This window comes from Hypanus sabinus, chromosome 19, assembly GCF_030144855.1.
Source record: "Hypanus sabinus isolate sHypSab1 chromosome 19, sHypSab1.hap1, whole genome shotgun sequence".
NCBI classification, from domain to species: domain Eukaryota; kingdom Metazoa; phylum Chordata; class Chondrichthyes; order Myliobatiformes; family Dasyatidae; genus Hypanus; species Hypanus sabinus.
Window position 1 is genome coordinate 12,547,360 of NC_082724.1, and position 20,245 is coordinate 12,567,604.

Genomic DNA, 20,245 nt, shown 5'->3' on the forward strand with positions numbered 1-20,245 from the left:
AGGGGTCTGTGGGAGGAGCCACAGGAGCAGTCAGCGGGGGGGGGCGTGTCCAGACAGGTATTTGTAGTTCACCACAGGGAGACCTCGTTGAAACCTATTGAATGGTGAAAGGCCTTGATAGATGGATGGGAGATTCTAAGACCAGAGGACACAGCCTCAAAATAGAGGGGCATCCTTTTAGACTGGAGATGAGGGAGATTTATTTTGCCAGACAGTGGTGAATCTGTGGAGGCCTAGTCTTTATGTATATGTAAGGTAGTGGTTGATAGATTCTTGATTGGTCAGGACATGAAGGGGTAGGGAGAGAAAGCAGGAGATTGGTCCTGTGAGGAAAATTGGATCAGCCACGATCAGCCAAATGACCTAATTTGTCCCTTTATCTTATGGTTTTATGTACTTTGGTGGTTAAGAGTGATGAAGATTTTATTGTCATACTCAGATATTTTAAAATTGTGAAATGACAGGTTAACCTTTAAAAAAAGGCATTTACTAATATTATCTTAACAGAAGGATAAGTATTTGCTCATAATGCACTGTCTGTAAGAATGGTGGAAGCAGATTTGATCACTTTCAAAGGGAAATTAGGTAAAAATGTTAAAAGCAAAATAATGCCAGGGAGCAAAACCCAACTCAGATTTGGCACCACACACAAAATGCTGGAGGAACGCAGCAGTCCAGGCAGCATCTAGGAAAACTGTACAGTCAAGATTTCAGGCCAAAACTCTTCGGCATGACTGGAGAATAAAAGCTGAGTAGATTTAAAAGGTGGTGGTGGTGGGGGGGGGGATGGGAGAGTGAAACAGAAGGTGATAGGTGAAAACTGAATGGGGAGAGGATGAAGTAAAGAGCTGGGAAGTAAATTGGTGAAAGAGGCAGCAGGTTAAGGAAGAAAGAAAAGGGGGGAGGAGCACCAGAGGAAGGCGATGGGCAGGCAAGGAGATAAGGTGAGAGAAGGAAAGGGGATGGGAAATGGTGAAGGAGAGGAGGGGTGGGAGCATTACCGGAAGTTTGAGAAATCAATGTTCATACCATCAGGTTGGAGGCTAATCAAACAGAATTTAAGGCGTTGTTCCTCCAAGCTAAGTTTGGCCTCATCATGAGAGTAGAGGAGGCCATGGATAGACGTATCGGAATGGGAATAAGAAGTGGAATTAAAATGGGTGGCCACTGGAAGATCTGCTTTTTCAGCCAGACAGAGTGTAGCTGCTCCGTGAAGCGGTCTCCCAATCTATGTCGGATCTCAGCGATATACTAGCAGCCACACCGGGAGCACGAGACACGGTATATGACCCGAATAGACTGACTTGTGAAGTGTCATCTCACCTGGAAGGACTGTTTAGGGCTCTGAATGGTAGTGAGGGAGGAGGTGTAGTACTTGTTCGCATGCAAGGATAAGAGCCAAGAGGGAGATCAGCGAGGGACGAATGGACAAAGGAGTCACATAGGGAGCAATCCCTGTGGAAAACAGAAAGTAGGTGGGAGGAAAAGATGTGCTTGGTGGTGGGATCCCAATTGGAGATGGGATCTCCCAGTAGCCACACACTTTATTTCCACTGCCTGGCCTGCCGAGTCCCTACAGCATTTTGCTCGGGTTTTCCAACAACTGCAGATGTTTTATTGTTTGTGATCTGCTTTGGCACCAATCAAAGTGCAAATATTTAACAATGGTTCTCAATAGCTGAAATGCAGAATTATTTAAAAAGCACTGAAAGAAAACTAACTTTTAAAAATAATTGATTTAATAAAATAAACCATTTAAACTTTTCAAAGCCATTAATTCATGAACTCAAACACTTGATTATCAATGTAATTTACCTTTCTTACGGTGCTATTATCCCCATGAAATGATGGGCTTACCAACTTTAATCGGGGCATCTTCTGACAATAGATCCCCAGGTGTATATGCTAGAGAATATCAGGAAGCTTCCTTGGAGAGCCTAGCAGCAGAGCGTCACTAGGAAATCTCATACTGAGTAATGATTAACTACAACAAGCACAAGGAAATCCACAGTTTATAACCGAACAGTCTCTGTCTGTTGCTGAGGAAGCACATGCTATGCTGTTTTTTTTTTACTCAACCGTTCATCACTGCACTTGTTTAAAAAAAGTCAAATGTCCCGCTGTCCTTCGACAGGTGGGCAGCCGATTTGTGATCATTTAACAAAATACCTTGTTACCACTGTTATGTTTTGTAACTCCGGAACATAAACCTAATTGCAAGAAAAGGATCGGAGCCCATGAGAATGGGTCCTAGTTTTGTTTTATTTAATTTTAAGCAAGGTGCACACAAAAGATGTGGTGGCATGATAACATATGCCATATACTAACTTTTACAGATAACGCGCAGTCTATTATGTTAACAATAAGGAATGTAAACATAGTACTTACAATATTACTGATATGCTAAATACTGAACATTTTAAATATTCCAACGTTGTCAAGGAGCTTGTTAAATTTCTTCATGAGTGTAATGTTACTCAATTTGTTTGACTGCTGACCCCGATTGGAAATGTAAAGCCAAACAATTTGAATGATTAGGCAAAATATTCGTGGCATATTTGGTCCTTTAACTTTACTAAAAACCGTAATTTGCCCTTGCTTCAATTGTAATTTTGAACAGTAATCTATAGTGTTCCCGCGCCCCCCCCCCCCAAAAAAAACAAATCTTCACTGATGATAGAAAATGGTTTGGATTTCTTTCTGATAAAGTCCAAACCCTCTCCATCTTAACAGCCTGAGCAGTTACACTCTATTCAATATTCTTGATTGTTTATTTAATGCCACGTGCTACAATATTTATGTTTAAACCTAGTAAAGGTTTTGGCTAAACCAGGATAGTGATGGTCATCTTATTTTATTAAGATAGTTCAACTCCATCACGTTGAAGAGAGTAATAGATGTGGAGTTATATACCATGCAGCCAAAATCTGTTTCATTATCTGAAGAATTATTGGGCCATATTGGAAAAGTTGGATATTGGCCACTTTGAGGCAGTCCACTTCGAGTAAGCCCCAGAGCATATCAAAGTAACTGAACCCAATGTTTGGATAATTTAAACACCAGACCAAATTGGAAAGGTTGGGTACAGGTCAAATCGAGGCGACACAGTCCAGGCCCCAGCATGTAATAAACGGGAACTGGAATCAGAATTAAAATCTGAACACTTTCTCATGTTTGGGATACAAAGTCCATTGTTGCTACATTATAACTTCATGAGAAAATGCAACAGAAAATCTCTTGAATGGTATCTCTTTAGCTTTCTGTTATATTCCTATTCCCATCTATGTAACCGTAGCGTTACAGCATTAAGGTAAGTAAAAAGTGTTACTAATACAAGAAAATCTGCAGATGCTGGGAATCCAAGCAACACACACGAAATGCTGGAGGAACTCAGCAGACCAGGCAGCATCTATGGAATTGAGTAGATAGTCAATGTTTTGGGCAGATACCCCTCATCAGGATTTGAAAGAAAGAAGAGGTCAGGGTCAGATGAAGTGAGGGGAGGATGAAGTACAAGGTGGTAGGTGATAGGTGATACTGGCGGAGGGGGAGGGGTAAAGTAAAGAGCTGGGAAGTTGATTAGTGAAAGAGATAAATGGCTAGAGAAGGGAGAATGTGATAAAAGACTATATAGAAGACCATGGAAGAAAGGGAATGGAAGGAGAAGATGATGGGCAGGTAAGGTGAGAGAGGGAAACAGAAATGGGGAATGGTGAAGAAGGGGGCAATTACTTTGTTAATGCCATCAGGTTGGAGGTTATCCAGATGGAATATAAGGTGTTGTTCTTCCAACCTGAGTGTGACTTCAGCACGGCAGTAGAGGAGGCCATGGACTGACATGTTGGAATGGGAATAAGAGGTAGAATTTAAATGGGTGGCTACTGGGGCATCCCACTTTTTCTGGCGGACGGAGTGTAGATGTTCGGCAAAGCGGTCGCCCAATCTATGTCAGGTCTCATTGATATACAGGAGGCCACACTAGGAATGCTGGATACAGTAGATGACCCCGACAGACTTGCAGGTAAAGTGTTGCCTCACATGTGCAAAGACTGTTTGGGTCCTGAATGGTAGTGGGGGAGGAGGTATGGGAGCAGCTGTGACACTTATTTTGCTTGCAAAGGCTAAGTATCAGGAGGGAGATTAGTGGGGAGGGTCAAGTAGAAGAGGGAGTAACAGAGGAAGTGATCCCTGCAGAAAGCAGAAGCTGGTGGTTGGTGTCCACTGGAGAGGGCAAAAGTTAAGGGGAATTATGTGCTGAATGCAGAGGCTAGTGGTGTGGTCGGTGAGGCCAAGAGGAATTCTATCCCTCCTTTGAAGAAGGAGGATATCTAATTAGTTCTGAAATGAAAAGTCTCATCCTGAGAGGAATGGCATTTTTTATAAGTGACAGGGTGGGAAGAGGTATAGTCCGGGCAGCTGTGAGAATCAGTGGGCTTATAGAAGATATCAGTATATCAGTGGATAGACGATCTCCAGAGGTGAAGACAGAGAGATCGAGAAAGGGGAGGGAGATGTCAGAAATAGACCAAGTAAATTTGAGGGCAGGGTGGAAGTTGGAGGCAAAGTTAATGAAGTCAACAAGCTCAGCATGGGTGCACGAAGCCCCAGCAAATCAGTCGTTGATATAGCATAGGAAGAATTGGGGAGCGATGCCAGAGATGTTCCATGCAGCCATAAAAAATGTAAGCATAACTGTGACCCATGTGAGTGCCAATGGCTACACCTTTGGTTTGAAGGAAGTGGGAAGAGCTGAAGGAGAAATTATTGAGGGCTCTGACCAGTTCCGCCAAATGGAGGAGAATGATAGTGGAGTGGAACTGGTTGGGTCTGTTATCCAGAAAGAAGCAAAGAGCTTCAGTGAACTTAAAGCCATTGAAAAGATCAATAGCATAACTTAAAGATATTCAGAATGACTAACTATGACTAAATGATTAACTATGATTAATTGATATTGATTTCTGACTCACCAAAGCAGTTGTACCTCTTGGACACCTTTGATCTCCGCTCAGTCACTGTCACTCTCTTCATCTCTCCACAGGCGCTGTTACCTGCTGAGTGCTTACAGTTTCCCCCCACCCACCATCATTTTCATATTCTGGCTTCAGTTTTCAATCATTTATTGCTTTTTGCCTTTCTATTACAGTGGATTTGCTTCTTGGGACACGGCTAAAGAAGTGACTTCTATAGATATTTTTTATTGTTAAGTGTTAATGATGGTAACATCGGTTGGGGAAAAACTGGGACAATAAACATTGAGAATATGTTATTGTCTTGAGGACTCAGTTGGTGCATATGCCTTGGGGGTGAAACATTGAGTTATATCAGCCAATGGAGATTCCAACATTCTTTTCTACATGAGTAATGTGCGTATATGCATGGTGCTAGAGGCTAGACAACACCTCTGGAATTATATCCCAGCTGGAAGCCAAAACAAACAAAGAGAAGCATAGAGACCATTACTGAAGCAGATGGCAAACAAGAAAATTAAATATTTGTTTCCTGCTTTGAAAAAGTTCTAACAGTTTGTTTGGGTATTCAAGGAAAGCAATATCAATCTTGTTTTAGATCTCTGGTTTTCAGCTAAACAGTATTTTTAAACTTTACTCAATGACTAGAAAAGTTCATAAGACTAAAGTGAGAGCTTTTGACAGATAAGGTGCATTAAGTGTTAGCTTAGAACACAATTCATTGTCAGCTTCTTATACCCAAAGCAAAAGGTGCTAAGTAGAGCATTAGAATCAGAATCAGGTTTAATATCACTCCTACATGTCATGAAATTTGTTGTTAAGCAGCAGCAATAAATTGCAATACATAATAATAGAAACTAAATTTTAGTAAATATATTTGTATGTGTGTGTGTGTGTGTGTGTGTATATACGTGTGTTAAAATGTGTAATAATTCATGCAAAAAGAGAGAAAAAAATTGAGTGCATATGAGTTCAATGTCCATTCAGAAAACCAATGGATGGCTGAGGGGAAGAAGCTGTTCCTGAATCATTGAGTGTGTGCCTTCTGTACCTCCTTCCTGATGGTAACAATGAGAAGAGGGCACGTCCCGGGTAATGGGGGTGTCACCTTTTCGAGGCATCACTCCTTGAAGATGTCTTGGATGCTGGGGAGGCTAACGACCATGAGGGATCTCAGTGAGTTTACAATTTTCTACAGCATAATTCGATCCCGTGCAGTGCTCCCCCACTCCCACCATACCAGATGGTAAAATTTATAGCTTTATCCATGAATTCAGTTGAAGTTACAGAATGCAAATGATCTGAAATTATTAGGTTAACTTACATTCCAAGTTAATGAACAGCTTGTTTTGCCTTGTTCATTTTTGCTTGTGTCTGTGGTGATTTAGAAGGCAAAGAGAATTTTGGATTTGTTCTAATATGGAAAATATGATGCAGTTATTTGGTTATTAAAATGGATGTTTGTTCTTAGCTGAAATATGGCTATTGTCCATGAATGGTTGACTGTTCATTTTCAGAATTACAACCATTCAAATTAATAAGCAAATTTTAGGTTACTCAGCAGAAACACTGGCTGAAATATTATATGCTAACATTTGGGGGACTAACTTGTGATTATAATAAGCATGAGTCAACACAAAATAGAGGTGTTAAAATAGTGTTTCATTGCAGTGACTTCCACTGTTACTGACAGGAAGAAAGTTGCACTTTCACCTCCCTAATAACAAATCTTAACACACTCCTTAACCATCATTTTTGCTGTTACACGATATTTAAAGTCCAACTCTGATTTATGATTGACTATGACATTCCCAGTATGTCGTGTTTCTGTTACATTTTGCCAAGAAGTTATGCATCTATCACAGATTTGAGACTTGTTTTAGCTCTCCTTTCCGATGACATAATTTTCATAAAGGTCAAATGCAGTACACTGACTCGATATGTTTGTCTTTCCTGTGGTCCAATTGCTTCAGTTTTCCATATATATCACTAACATGCTGCAAGTATTTTGATGCATCACTGTAACTTCTGGAAATAATTATTTTCACTTTCACTCTCATTGTTCATCTTGCTAACAGCAGAACAGTGCACAAATTTGATCTTGAATTAAAGATTATTTTTACAAGCAACATTCTGTGGAATTATTTTAATGGTAGTGATGAGACTGTGCAGAAATGTACAACCTTTTCACTGCAATTGAATTCCAATAGTTTGGTCCCACAAAGGAAAATTAATTAAACCTTTATTCTATATTTTGTAATCCCAAAACATAAAAACCAATTGCCAGAAAAAGAGAGCAGCCCAAGAGAATAGTTCTTAGTTTCACGTTTGACTTTAAGCGAGGTGCACATGTATCACATGATGACATATGCCATTTATATACCTTAACAGATAACCCGCAATGCATTATGTAACCCAAAGAATGCTTAATAAAACAATATTTACAATATTACTTAAATATTACTGAAATGTTAAATACACAACACTCCTCCCTGCTGAGCTATAAACCCTAACTCAATATAGAATGCATCTCAACTATGTGCACAATGTAGTACATAATGTGAATTTATTTAAATCTTACATCCATCCCACAACAAGAGGAAGTAAAAATCTTTGTGTTATCACTCTGTTACAATGCACAGGCATATGAATTTATAAGTGTATTGACTTGGAGAAAGAAGCTGTCCTGAAGCCTGTTGGTCCTGGCTTTAATGCTGCGGTACCATTTGCCAGATGGAAGAAGCTGAAACAGTTCATGGTTGGGGTGACTGGTGTCCCCGATGATTTCCGAGGCCTTCTTTACACACCTGCTACTGTAAATGTCCTTGATGGAGGGAGGTTCACATCCACTTATGCACTGGGCTGTCCGTACCACTCTGCAGTGCCCAGTGATCAAGGTTGTTGGGGTTCCCGTACCAGGCAGTGATTCAGCCAGTCAGGATGCTCTAATGGTGCCCCTGTAGAAGGTCTTGAGGATTTGGGGTCTCATGTCAAACTTCTTCAGTCACTTGAGGCAGAAGAGACTCTTTTCTGCTCTTTATTGCCACATAGCCAGTGTGTACAGTCCAGGTGAGATCTTCAGTGATGTGTATACCGAGGAACGTGAAACTACTCACCCTCTCAACTGCAGTCCCATTGTACATAATAAACCACTATTTAGGCATTCACAGCAGAGTTATTTTTAAATTGTCTCATTCTGACCTAAAGATTTAATTGTTATGGAGGCTTTTTTTAATTCTTGTGGGATAATATCTTTCCTGACTGGGGGGAGGGGGGGAGGTGGGGTGGGGGTCACTTTGCTTGTGGCTGAAGAAACAGTCTCAGGTCTGGAGTTTCTTCTGTAGTGGTTGTAGGAGTTGACTCTGGATTTGGAGAAAGTGGTTCCGACTCCTCTGGCCATTTTTCTTCTCAAACAATTGACTCTATTCTCCTCAACAGATCAATATGTTGTCTCCAGATGATATCAGATGCAATCTCCACTATAGAGGAGAATGGTCCAGTTCTGTCCTTAATCTTTCCAAGTGCCCGCGTTTGATTCTCCTCTGTAGTCCTTTGCCAGGACTGTTTTCCATGAGTGAAAGATTGATCCTCCTTGTTTAAGGAGCCTGGAGTTTGTTTCAGCTATTTGTCCTGCATACTCTTTCTGAAATTGGTTTGAGCAGATCCAAGTGAGAAAAAAGGGGGCAACCCAGGAACAGTATTGCTGGTGACCAGTTGGTTGTGGAGCGCATGCATTGCAATATGCAAGGTGGAAATTGGTGAACTTCTGATTCATTGTCAGTGCAGTAGGTTCTGCTGACATTGCTCATAGTTCTTTAGACTCTCAACAAACATTTCCACCAAGCCATTTGCAGCTGGGTGATATGGTACTATGTCTTATTCCATTCATTTTCAGGAATGACAGAAACTGACCCACATCAGACTGTGGTCCATTCTCACTGACTAAGTGTTCTGGAACACCAGTCCTTGAGCGAGGCTTCTCCACATATCAACAGTGAGCAAGGCTGCAGTGGAGACTATTGGAAATGCCCCTGGCTGCTTTGTAGCTACATCCACTACAACTAAGAAATTTGTGCCCAATGGTTTAGCAAAATCTGGATGGTTCCTCGGCCAGAGCAATGCAGGCCATTCCCAGGGATAGAGAGTCACTGCTCTTGGCATCTTCTGAACTTGCTGGCATCCTGAACAGTGCATGGCAAGCTGCCCAATCTGCTAATCTACCCCATTGAGCCAATGCTTTCATTTTGACCATGCCTAGATGACCAGCATGTAATTCCTCCAGTACTTTAACTCTAAGCTTGGACAGTACAACAATTCTCCATCCCTACATAAGGTAACCTCCATCAAGAGCAAGTTCATCCCAGCACTGGTAAAAATAGGCTAACTGGGATTTCTGCTGCACATTTCAGCCATCTTGCGTGGCCGTGTAGACCTGTAACAGTGTGGGGTCTTTTCTGCTTTTCCTTTGGATCATCTCTGCAACAATAAGGAGACTTTCAATTTGCATTAGAGAGTAAAAGTCAAGAGGTGTGTCCTTTTTTGTAAATTTTTTCAGGTATTTCCTTATCCAAGTGCAAACAGGACAATCCGTCAGCATTTCTATGATTAGTCATCCTCTTGAATTCGAACTTGTCACTGTATCCTCCAAGAAGCAAAGGCTTTTTCTGCATTTTTGCTACTGCTGCTAGTGGAATGCTCTCCTGTAGGTTGAAAATGGAACTAGTGATTGATGATCAGTAATGAGTTTAAACTCTCTCCCATACAAGTTCTGGTTGAAACATTTTTCACCCCAAGCCAAATTAAAGGTCTTGTGATCAATCTAAGCATAATTTTGCTCTGCCCAGGTAAGGGAAAGTGATACAAAGGCTATGGGGTGTTCATGTCCATCACTAATAGCATGTGACATGATTTCACCTATGCCATAATGTGAGACATCACAGACGAGCTTCAATGGACGATGTAGATCATAGTTGTGAGTACAGTCACTGTCGTCACCACTTCCTTGAGCTTCCTGAAAGCCACCTCACACGTTTTTGTCTATTGCCATTTCTTCCTGTTCTGTAGTAATAAGTTCAAGGGGTGGAGCACAGTTGCCAGTTTTGGCAGAAGCCTGTTAAAGTACTTATCAAATCTGAAAAAAAGGACTGCAACTATGACATGTCCTTTGGCCTTGGGGCATCTATCACTGATGAATTTTCTCAGCACACTTGTATTATTCTTGTGCGTCCGTGGTGTGACCAAAGTAAGCGATGCTGGTTTCAAGAATTCATTCTGTTTGCATTGTGCTCTAAGTACATAATTTTCCAATCTTAACAATATTTTGAGATTTTGGATATGTTGCTTGTCATCCTTACCGGTAATAATGATGTCATCCAGGTAATAGTGGCTGGACATCCTTGCAACACCTGGTCCATAGCGTTCTGCAGAGTGTAGGTGCAGATGCTACTCCAAGATTGAGCCTTATTTAGTGATAAAGCATTTTGTCAGTGTTCATGGTGAGAAACACTTTGGACTCTTCTTCCATTTCTGTCTGCTTCAGCTTAGTGCACTTTGCTGAAGTGTTCCCCTCCAGAAAGGCTTGCAAAGATACCCCCCATCCTGGATAGAGGGTATTGATCTACTTTTTGTACTGGGTTGATGATAATCTTAAAATCACCTCAGATCCTAACAGACCCATTCTTCTTGACGACTGAGACCATTGGCATTGACCATGCGCTCCAATCAACTTTGGAAATGATTCCTTCAGCCTCCATGCAATCTAGCTCAATCTTTATCACAGATGGTATATGGAACCAGAAAAGCTTTACAAAGCTTGCATGTGCCATTTGCATTTAACACTAATTTACTCTTGAACACTGCTGCGGCATAATCCAGTATCTTTATAAATTTGCTTTCAGTTGACTCTATTACAGGGGATGTGGCATGCAAATGGTGGATGGATCTTCAGTCAAGTTGTAGTTGTCTCAACCAATCATGAACCCACAATCCTGTTTTTACCACATACAAGCCCAGTGTGGCTTGTTGGTTGTTATATTTCACTGCCATGAATGTAGTTCCTATAAGAGTTATCTTTTAACCACTACAAGTTCTTAGTTGGATATTTACAGGATTCAGTTTAGTATCTTTGAAATACCATTCAGACTCATTTTGCAGAATGACTGAAACAGCTAACCCAGTGTCCAATTCCATTTAAGTTAATTTGCCATTCACTTCTGGTGTAAGCCATATTGCTTGTCGACTGTTAGTTAGTTTTCTCATTGTAAGTCTCAAAGCAACCTAGTCATGTGTCACTCTGAATGAGGTTTATTAATTATCACTGGCATGTGACATGAAATTTGTCAACTCTCATCATTTTCAGATTTTTTGTCAACAGCATGCAGATTAGTGTTCTTTTTGAAAATGCAACCTGATTTTTAAAAATCTTTTTCTCTTTCCTATGCGGCCCATTTATTTTTGTCTTCCCGACATGCTCTTTGCATGTGCCCTACGTTGTTGAATTTTCTGCAAGTTTCAACTTTAAATCTGCATTGTTCTAGTGTATGTGAGCCCCTGCTACACTGGTAACACGATTTGTTCAGCCAGGCTGGTTTCTGTTTAGACATTGCAATTTGTACACACTTACTTTCTTTCCTGAATACACCTCAATTGTGTCTCTGTTTGTAGTTTCCATTGAAACAGTGATTCCAACTGCTCTTTTAAATGTAAGCTGAGCTTCAGTTAGGAGCTGTTTTTGAGTGCTTTCCTGTAAGATTTCGCAAATGAAACAATCTCTCAGTACATCATTAAGCCTATCATTGACAATGCTCAGACAACCTTTTCAATTCAGCCATGTATGCTGAATTGGATTCCCCTTCCTTTTGATTCTCCTTATGGAACCTAAAGTATTTTGCAATCAACAATGGTTTTGGTTCTAAAAGTTACTTTCACAATGTCAACAAAGCTCATTTTGGATGGTTTGGTTGGAGCATTCAAACTTCAAAGCAAACTGTATGCTTTTCCACCAAATGCTCTCAGCAAAACTGGTACTTGTTTCTCATTGGCTATTCCATTTGCTTTAATATATTGCTCAATCAGCTCAGTACACATATTCCAGTTACCTGTTATGTAAGAAATGTGTCAATCTTTCCAATGAGCCAGTCATTTTCACTCTTTTTTATGGTTATTATCGCCCAGCACTTGCTGCTAATGAAATAAGTGAATTTTCTTCCTTTTTCAAACCTGACAATCTCTTTCCCTTCCTAAAGAAGCACATGCCACAAAGTTTTTCCATGCTTTTTCTAAACTTAGTCATCTTGCTGCATTTCAACAAATAGGTAGCCGTCTCATGTTCATTTTAAAAATACCTCGTCAACATTCTTATGTTTTGTAACTCCAAATCATAAATCTAGTTTCAAGAAAAAGACAGGAACCCAGGAGAACGAGTCTTAATTTAGGTTCTTACTTTAAGTGAAGTGCACATGTATGAATTGGTGGCATGATAATGTATGCCATTTACATACTTTTACAAATACCCTACAATGGATTATGTAAACAAAAACAAAAGCTTAATCAAACAATACACTTACAATAGTACTCAAATATTGCTGAAATATTAAATACTCAACACTTTAGATACTCCAAAATTAGCAAGGAGGTTGCTAAAGCTCTTCATGAGTGAAATGTTACTCAATTTAGTTGACTGTTGACACTGATTGGAAATGTAAAGGCAAATAATTTGAGTGAGTAGGCAAAATATTCCTGGTATATTTGATCCTCTAACTTTACTAAATAACTTGCCGTTGCTTCAGTTGTAATTTTGAATGGTAATCTATGGTGTTCCCCGCCAAAATTTAATCTTCAGTGCTGGTAGAAAGTACATCTGGATTTCTGTTTAACAACGAACAACCCGCACATCTCTTCAGTTTAACAACTTGAGCAGTTACCCTCTATTCAATGTTCTTGTTTGTTTATTTAGTGCCACGTGCAACACCATTTTATAGTAAAGGTTTTGAGTAAACTAGGACAATGATGGTAATTCTATTTTGTTGAGATAGTTCTACTTGATCATGTTGAAGAGAATAATGAATGTGCCATGCAGCCAATATCTATTTCATTATCTGAAGAATTATTGGGCTGAATCGGAATGGTTGGACACAGACTGATTCGAGATGGCGTGATCCAGGCTCAAGAGCCTATTGAAGTGACTGAACCCACTATTTGGATGTTGATTTAAGCGCTGGGCAGACTAGTTCAGCTCACTGTTCCATTCTGCTTTTAACTAAGCGTCTGTGGATGGACTCTCTTTGTGGACTCCAGTTCAGAATGCTATTTGCTTGCGTTTATTGTTTGAATAATTTGTTTATTTTCTCTCTGTACATTGGGTGTTTGACAGTCTTCATTTTTTAATGTGTTCTTTTGGGTGTCTTGGTTTTGTGGCTGCCTTTAGGAGGCAAATCTCAAGGTTGTTCAATGTATACTTCCATAATAAATGTACTTTGAACTTTTGAATTTTGAATTCTGAAGGACGCGAATCATTCTTTATGACTATAAATAGAAATATTGATAAAGAAGGGCCAGAGAGGAAATTTCCTGTTCAGCTGCTTCAGTGATTGTAAAGTGGCTTCTTCCTTCTTCTATGAACCCCTTGTTGTTCTAAGGCCATTGAAATAAAGCACCTGTGGTGATTGTTTGGGCATTGGTGCTGTGCATGAAGTCATTACATAATACAAATCACTCCATACCTTTCAAAGAACTGCGGAGATTTCCATCATGCAATATCATCCCAGTGCCATTTACAGGAATAAAAATCGACTGGAACTTCTCTTGTGAAACTCTGTGAACTAACGGGTCATTTTGTAATAATCAAAGTTCAAAATAAATGGAGTGAGCGGGGTTGCTCGAACTCAACTTTCTTTCCATTGGACTTTGACAACATCACTGCTTAATATAACTGCAGCGATATTTCCATTGTAAAGCTTGTTAAACTTTATGGTTCACAGAATCCAATCACCAATTTCCTCCAAGGAGGCTAACCAGTTTAAAACATGCAGGGAGACCAGTGATTAAGAGTATAAAGGCTATGGGTTTGAATCAACTTTTCCATTGGTTGGCTTTTTATTTGCTTATGTTCAGTTACACTTCAATGTTCAGAAAAATTTGAAATTTACCTTGAAGTAACCCCGACTTTCCCTCCAAAAGGACCACCACCTTGTCGTGGTTTTAAGAATCCTTCTACATCTGAGTGTGACAGAATTCCTGAGTTTCCACCCAGGACTTGCATGACCGACAGAAGTGAAAACTGAGAGGAAGCTACTGACATGATGAAGGAAGTCCTGAATACCGTCTGATGGAGAACCTTCATTGCTGCCCTAAATGCCAGCAGTATAATAGGCAGTAAGAAGAACTTGATTTTGGTTATGGGTCATATTCACTGTATACTGAATCTTCTGGAATGTGACCTGGAGAGATTGCCCACCACTCTATCCCACTGTCAGATTAATTATTGAGGCCACACAACTCCAAATGACCTTAAGTCCATGCCATAATGTTCATTCCACAGGACTAAAAGCATTGACTAAGTCTCAGAAAGTGCAAATGAGGCCTAATGGAGATATCTGTTCCATGTTCCCAGAGGTCTAAACAAGATAAGGCTAGCAGCAAAATCCAAAGCATGTATCCTTATTATTTTAATGTAAATTGTTGGATCACTTCAAACAAATGAGGTCAAATCATATATATCAACTAACGGCCAGAAATGAAGTTTATATAATCTCTATTGCCCCTAGATTCAAGGTGAAATTGAATCCCAGACCAGAAAGTCAGCTATGCCTGAGTGTAAATTCCATTGACTTATGGACTTTCACACTTTAAAATCTATAAAGTGCTGATCTGGAGCAAACCATTGGATCCCTGTAGGTCTGCTGTCTAACTATCATTGCAATCTGCCTACTATTCTTCCCAACTATTCCCAAGAGCTTTCAAATTGCACCAGACAATGCTGAATTTATGATTTTCCCTTGTCATTATTGCTGTAGGTGGCTAAAGATATTTGGCTGAGAGGCAGCACAGAACAAAGGAGCAACACACACAAAATAACACAGGAATTCAGCAGGTCAGTCAGCATCCATGAAGGGGGATAAAGAGTCGACATTTCAGGCCACATCACTTCATCTGTACTGAAAAGGAAGAGGGAAGAAGCTAGAATGAGAACACAGGGGAAGGGAAGGGGAAGAGACTGGAAGCTGATTGCTGAAGTCAGGTGAAGGGGAAGGTAGATGGGTGGGGGAGCTGGGATGAAGTGAGAAGGTGGTGGATGTTAGGTGGCAAAAGGTAAAGGGCTGAAGGAGAAGGATTCTGATAGGAAAGAATTGTGAACCATGGGAGACCAAGGAGAGGTGACACCAAAAGTGGGTGATAGGTAGGGGAAGAGAAGAGAAGGGATAAATGGAGGTCCAGAATGTGAACTGGACAAGGAGAGAAGGGGGAAGGGGGAGAAATTATGGAATCTGACAAAATCAATGTTCATCTTGTCGGTTTGGAGGCTACTCAAACGGAATATAAGGTTATTCCTCCAACCTGAGAGTTTTCTTATTGCGGTAGTAGAGGAGGATAATAGATTTACTTCCATGAGACATAGATTGTATATTTGTAATATAGATAAACTCTCAAAATTATAAAAATAATATGATTAACATTGCATTTTAAAGTACATGGATAAACAAGATAGATCATAAATCTAAAGAGACAATTTATTTTGAAGTTGTTTTCTACCAAATAAACTAACAATGAGTAATTAACATAACCAGCCCTCATCATAAATCAGTAAATAAATGTAACATATTGTTTATTACTTTCATCAATCTAATATATCCCAATGCTATATTTTTAATACTGTTGAAATTGTTATGTCTTTGATCAGAAGGATTTATCGTCAACATAAAAACATAAAACAGGAATAACTTGAAATTGCAAATTGTCAACCAGAAGAATGAAGTTTGCATTTCTACTGGATGATGGAATAAGTATTTGCATGCCTAATGTTTGAAAATCCAACTTGTAAGGAACAGCTCAAAGATCTGAAAATGTTAAACGTGGGACTAAGTACTTCAGAATCAGAATCAGATTTAATATCACTGGCAAATGTTGTGAAATTTGATGTTATGAGGCAACAGTACAGTGCAATACTTAACAGTAAAAACTGTGAATTACTATTTTTTATATATAGAAACATAGAAAACCTACAGCACAATACAGGCCCTTCGGCTCACAAAGCTGTGCTGAACATGTCCTTCCCTTAGAAATTCTGAGCTCCTTATACCTATCCAGGAGTCTCTTAAAAGACCCTATCGTATCCACCTCCGCTGCCATCGCTGGCAGCCCATTCCACGCACTCACCACTCTCTGCATAAAAAACTTACCCCTGACATCTCCTCTCTACCTGCTTCCAAACACCTTAAAACTGTGCCCTCTCGTGCTAGCCATTTCAGCCCTGGGAAAAAGCCTCTGACTATCCACACGATCAATGCCTCTCATCATCTTGTACACCTCTATTAGGTCACCTCTCATCCTCCGTCACTCCAAATAGTTAAACAGTCAATGTTTGGAGACGAGATACTTCTTCAGGACTCAAGAAGTGTGTCAGCTCAAATCTTTGACTATTTATTCTTTTCCGTGGATGCTGCCTGACCTGCAGGGTTCCTCCGAATTAAATAAGTTGTTCAAAAAAGTAGTAAAGTAGTGTTCATGGGTTTGATGGCCATTCAGAAATCTGATGGCAGAGGGGAAGAAACTTATATCTGTTATAAAAGCTCATTGGGTTGGGAAGCAAAAGCAAAAGCGATGATAGGTACAAAGCAGATCTAAATAGTTAAAGATTATTTACAGTGTGTGTGTAAATAATCTATCGTCTAATTGAGGCACAGTAAATGCACTTGCATTATTAATGCTCCCTAATGTTTTGAAGTCTTGAATCAAGACTGTACACAATGAAAACAAGTACAGTTCTCCATAAGGATGTTAATTTCTGGAAGAAATGCCACAATGATATGTTTTTATGAACTGTATATCAGAGAGAAGTATTGTAGACATTTTATCGCAAAAGCTATTCTATACTCTAACAATAAATGCACTCTTACGCAAACTGACTAGAATTATATTAATCATTTAACTTTGCACTTGAGAATACATTTATATCTCAAGGTTCAATTCTAATGCCTTTACAAATCATGCTAGCCTGAGTGCATTGATTCGATGCTGCCTGCGGGGCGACCTTGCTATTAAAGAACTTGGACGCAGCATGGCTGTGTTCTAATGGACGACAGGATCCATCTGCTTGAAGGTGAGGTAACATTGGAACAGAAGCTCTGAGCAGTCTAACTAGAACGTGAAAGAAAATCCTTGTAAATATGGAAAATTTGAAATAAGACAAATACTCAACCCATCAGACAGTACTTACGTAGAGACATACCATCACTGTCTGGTATGTGGGGGCTAGTGCACAGGATCAAAGCAAGCAGCAGAGAGTTGCAAAATTAGTCAGCTCCATCATGGGCACTAGTCTCCAGAGTATCCAAGACATAAGACCAAAAGAACATAAGATATCGGAGCAGAATTAGGCCAGTAGGCCCATCGAGTCGGACCCACAGTTCATCATAGCTGATCCAATTTTCCTCCCAGACTCAATCTCCTGCTTTCTCCCCATTTCCCTTCATGCCCTGACCAATCAAGAATCTATCAACCTCTGCCTTAAATATCCATTAAGACATGGCCTCCACAGCTGCCGGTGGCAAAGAATTCCACAGATTCAGCACTCTATAACTAAAGAAATTCCCCTCATCTACGTTCTAAAAGGATGCCTCTCTACTCAGGAGCTGTGTCCTCTGCTCTTAGACTCTCCCACCATAGGAAACATCCTCTCCACATCCACTCTATCAAGATCTTTCACCATTCCATAGGTTTCAATGAGGTCACCACTCACTTTCCTGAATTCCAGTGAATAAAGGCTCTTCATATGACAAGACATTCAATCTTGGAATCATTTTTGTGAACCTTCTTTGAACCCTCTCCAGTTTCAGCATATTCTTTCTCAGATAAGAGGCCCAAAACAGCACACAATACTCCAAATGAGGGCTTACCAGTGTTTTATAAAGTCTCAACATTGCATCCCTGCTTTTATGTTCTAGTCTTCTTGAAATGAATGCTAACATTGCATTTGTACTCCTCATCACTGACTCAACCAGCAAATTATCCTTTAGGGAATCCTGCACAAGGACTCACAAGTCCTTTTGCACCTCAGTAGTTTCTCTTCATTTAGAAGATATTCAACACTTTCATTTCTTCTCCTAAAGTGCGTGACCAATACACTTCACCACACTATATTCCATCTGCTATTTCATTGCCCAGTCTCCTAATCTCTTCAAGTCCTTCTATAGCTTCTCTACTTCCTCAAAACTGCCTGCCCCTCCACCTATCTCATATCATTCACAAACTTTACAACAAAGATATCAACTCTATCATTCAAATTATTGACAGATAAAGTAAAAAGAATCATTTCCAACACAGACCCCTGTAGAACACCATTTGTCACCGGTAGCCAACCAGAAAAAGCTCTCTTTACCATATAACAATTACATTTATTCCAGCTTTTTGCCTCCTGCCACTATCTCCTGTTTATCCATGCTAGAATCTTTCCAGTAAAAGCATGGGCTGCAGCTGGTTAAGAAGCCTCAAGTGTGGCACTTAGTCAATGGCCTTCTGAAAATCCAAGGGCACAACATCAACCGATTCTCCTTTGTCCTATCCTACTTGTTATTTCTTCAAAGTATTTCAACATCTTCAAGGAGTTGTGCCTCAAAAAGGCGGTGTCCATCATTAAGGACACCATCACCCAAGACATGCCCTGACTCATTGCTACCATCAGAGAGGAGATACAGAAGCCTGAAGGCACACACTCGATGATTCAGGAACAGATTCCTCCCCCACTGCGGTCCAATTTCTGAATGGACATTGAACCCATGAACACCACCTCATTACTTTTTATTTCTACTTTTTTTGTGCTACATATTTAATTTAACTAATATCTATATATATATATATATATATATATATATATATATATACTGTAATTCACAATTTTTCTTCTGTATTATCATGTATTGCATTGTATTGCTGCCACATAGTTAACAAATTTCACAACATGTGCTGATGGCATTAAACCTGTCTGATTTGAAAGTAATGTTTCAAGCTGATGATCTGTTATTAGTCCACTGAATAATAAGAAAACAGAAAACATTTTAAATTCCAGACATGGGGTAGAAATGGAGAGAGCAAAGAGAATATCTGCAAAAGGGTAGAGACCAAAAGAGATGAATGACAGAAGCAGTGTTAATTGAGAGAAGGTGGTGCTTTCAATAATGCCAGAGTAAGCAACTCGTCTTCCAACATGGAGAACTCAATAATTTCAGATAACCAGTTCTTCTGGTTTATATCATAACTTGCCAGCTTTGTTGAAAGATTATAAACTTGAAAATTTAACTGAATTGTTCTCTCTCCACAGATATTGCTTGAATTATTGAATATTTCCAACATTTTCCTTTATTTAAAGTTTAAAGTAGCAGAAGAATTTTGCAGTTCCAACTTCTGTTTTTATCTGTATCCTCTGTTCATATTTATTTATTACTTCTATTTATACCTCCAGGCAAACATCTGATGATTGGACAGCAAAGCAAAAATGAAGTCAATAATAGATCCAGCTATGATTTTATTCAATAGCAGAGAAGACCTCATGAGCTGATTGGCCTTGAACCACTCCAGTTCCTTATTTTCTCATACCTATAAGTTAAGGCAAAATAAAGTATCTGATTACTTATTTTTGGTCAAGTAGTGAATTGCTCAAATCTCCAAGCTACTGGTTGAAGCTATAAGAGAGAGTTCCTTCATTGACTGGTGTCCACCACTGGCATTGCATGCCAGCTGTCTACGTGATATAAAAGCCAGTGCACAAGCAAGCCTGGGCAGTACGATGTGGAAAGCAAGATGTTGCCCATGAAGCAGGCTCCACCCTCCATGCAGCCGATTAATCCAAAGACACCGATACAGCTCGGCACCAACAGTGTCACAGGAGTTGCTGGTCATCGTTGAACTCAATATTGGATTGCCTTAGGGACTCCAGTTCCAGATTTTTCCTTAGGGTTTACTACCAAAGCCTTCCCCATGAGTGAGTATAGCCATAAAGAAGCGGTGGTTTGAGATCAGAGTTTTCCTTCTCCTAGGTGAGCTGCCAACCACAGCCGATGAGCCCC

At 39.9% G+C, this 20,245-nt stretch overlaps 1 long non-coding RNA gene across 1 annotated transcript; it reads left to right on the forward strand.

Annotated features, from left to right (window-relative positions):
• The first annotated feature begins 6,029 nt into the window (after positions 1-6,029).
• Positions 6,030-19,781, forward strand: LOC132378101 (uncharacterized). The gene is made up of 3 exons (XR_009506884.1): positions 6,030-6,143; positions 14,981-15,057; positions 19,642-19,781. It is a non-coding gene; the product is annotated as an uncharacterized LOC132378101 (long non-coding RNA).
• The last annotated feature ends 464 nt before the right edge of the window (positions 19,782-20,245 follow it).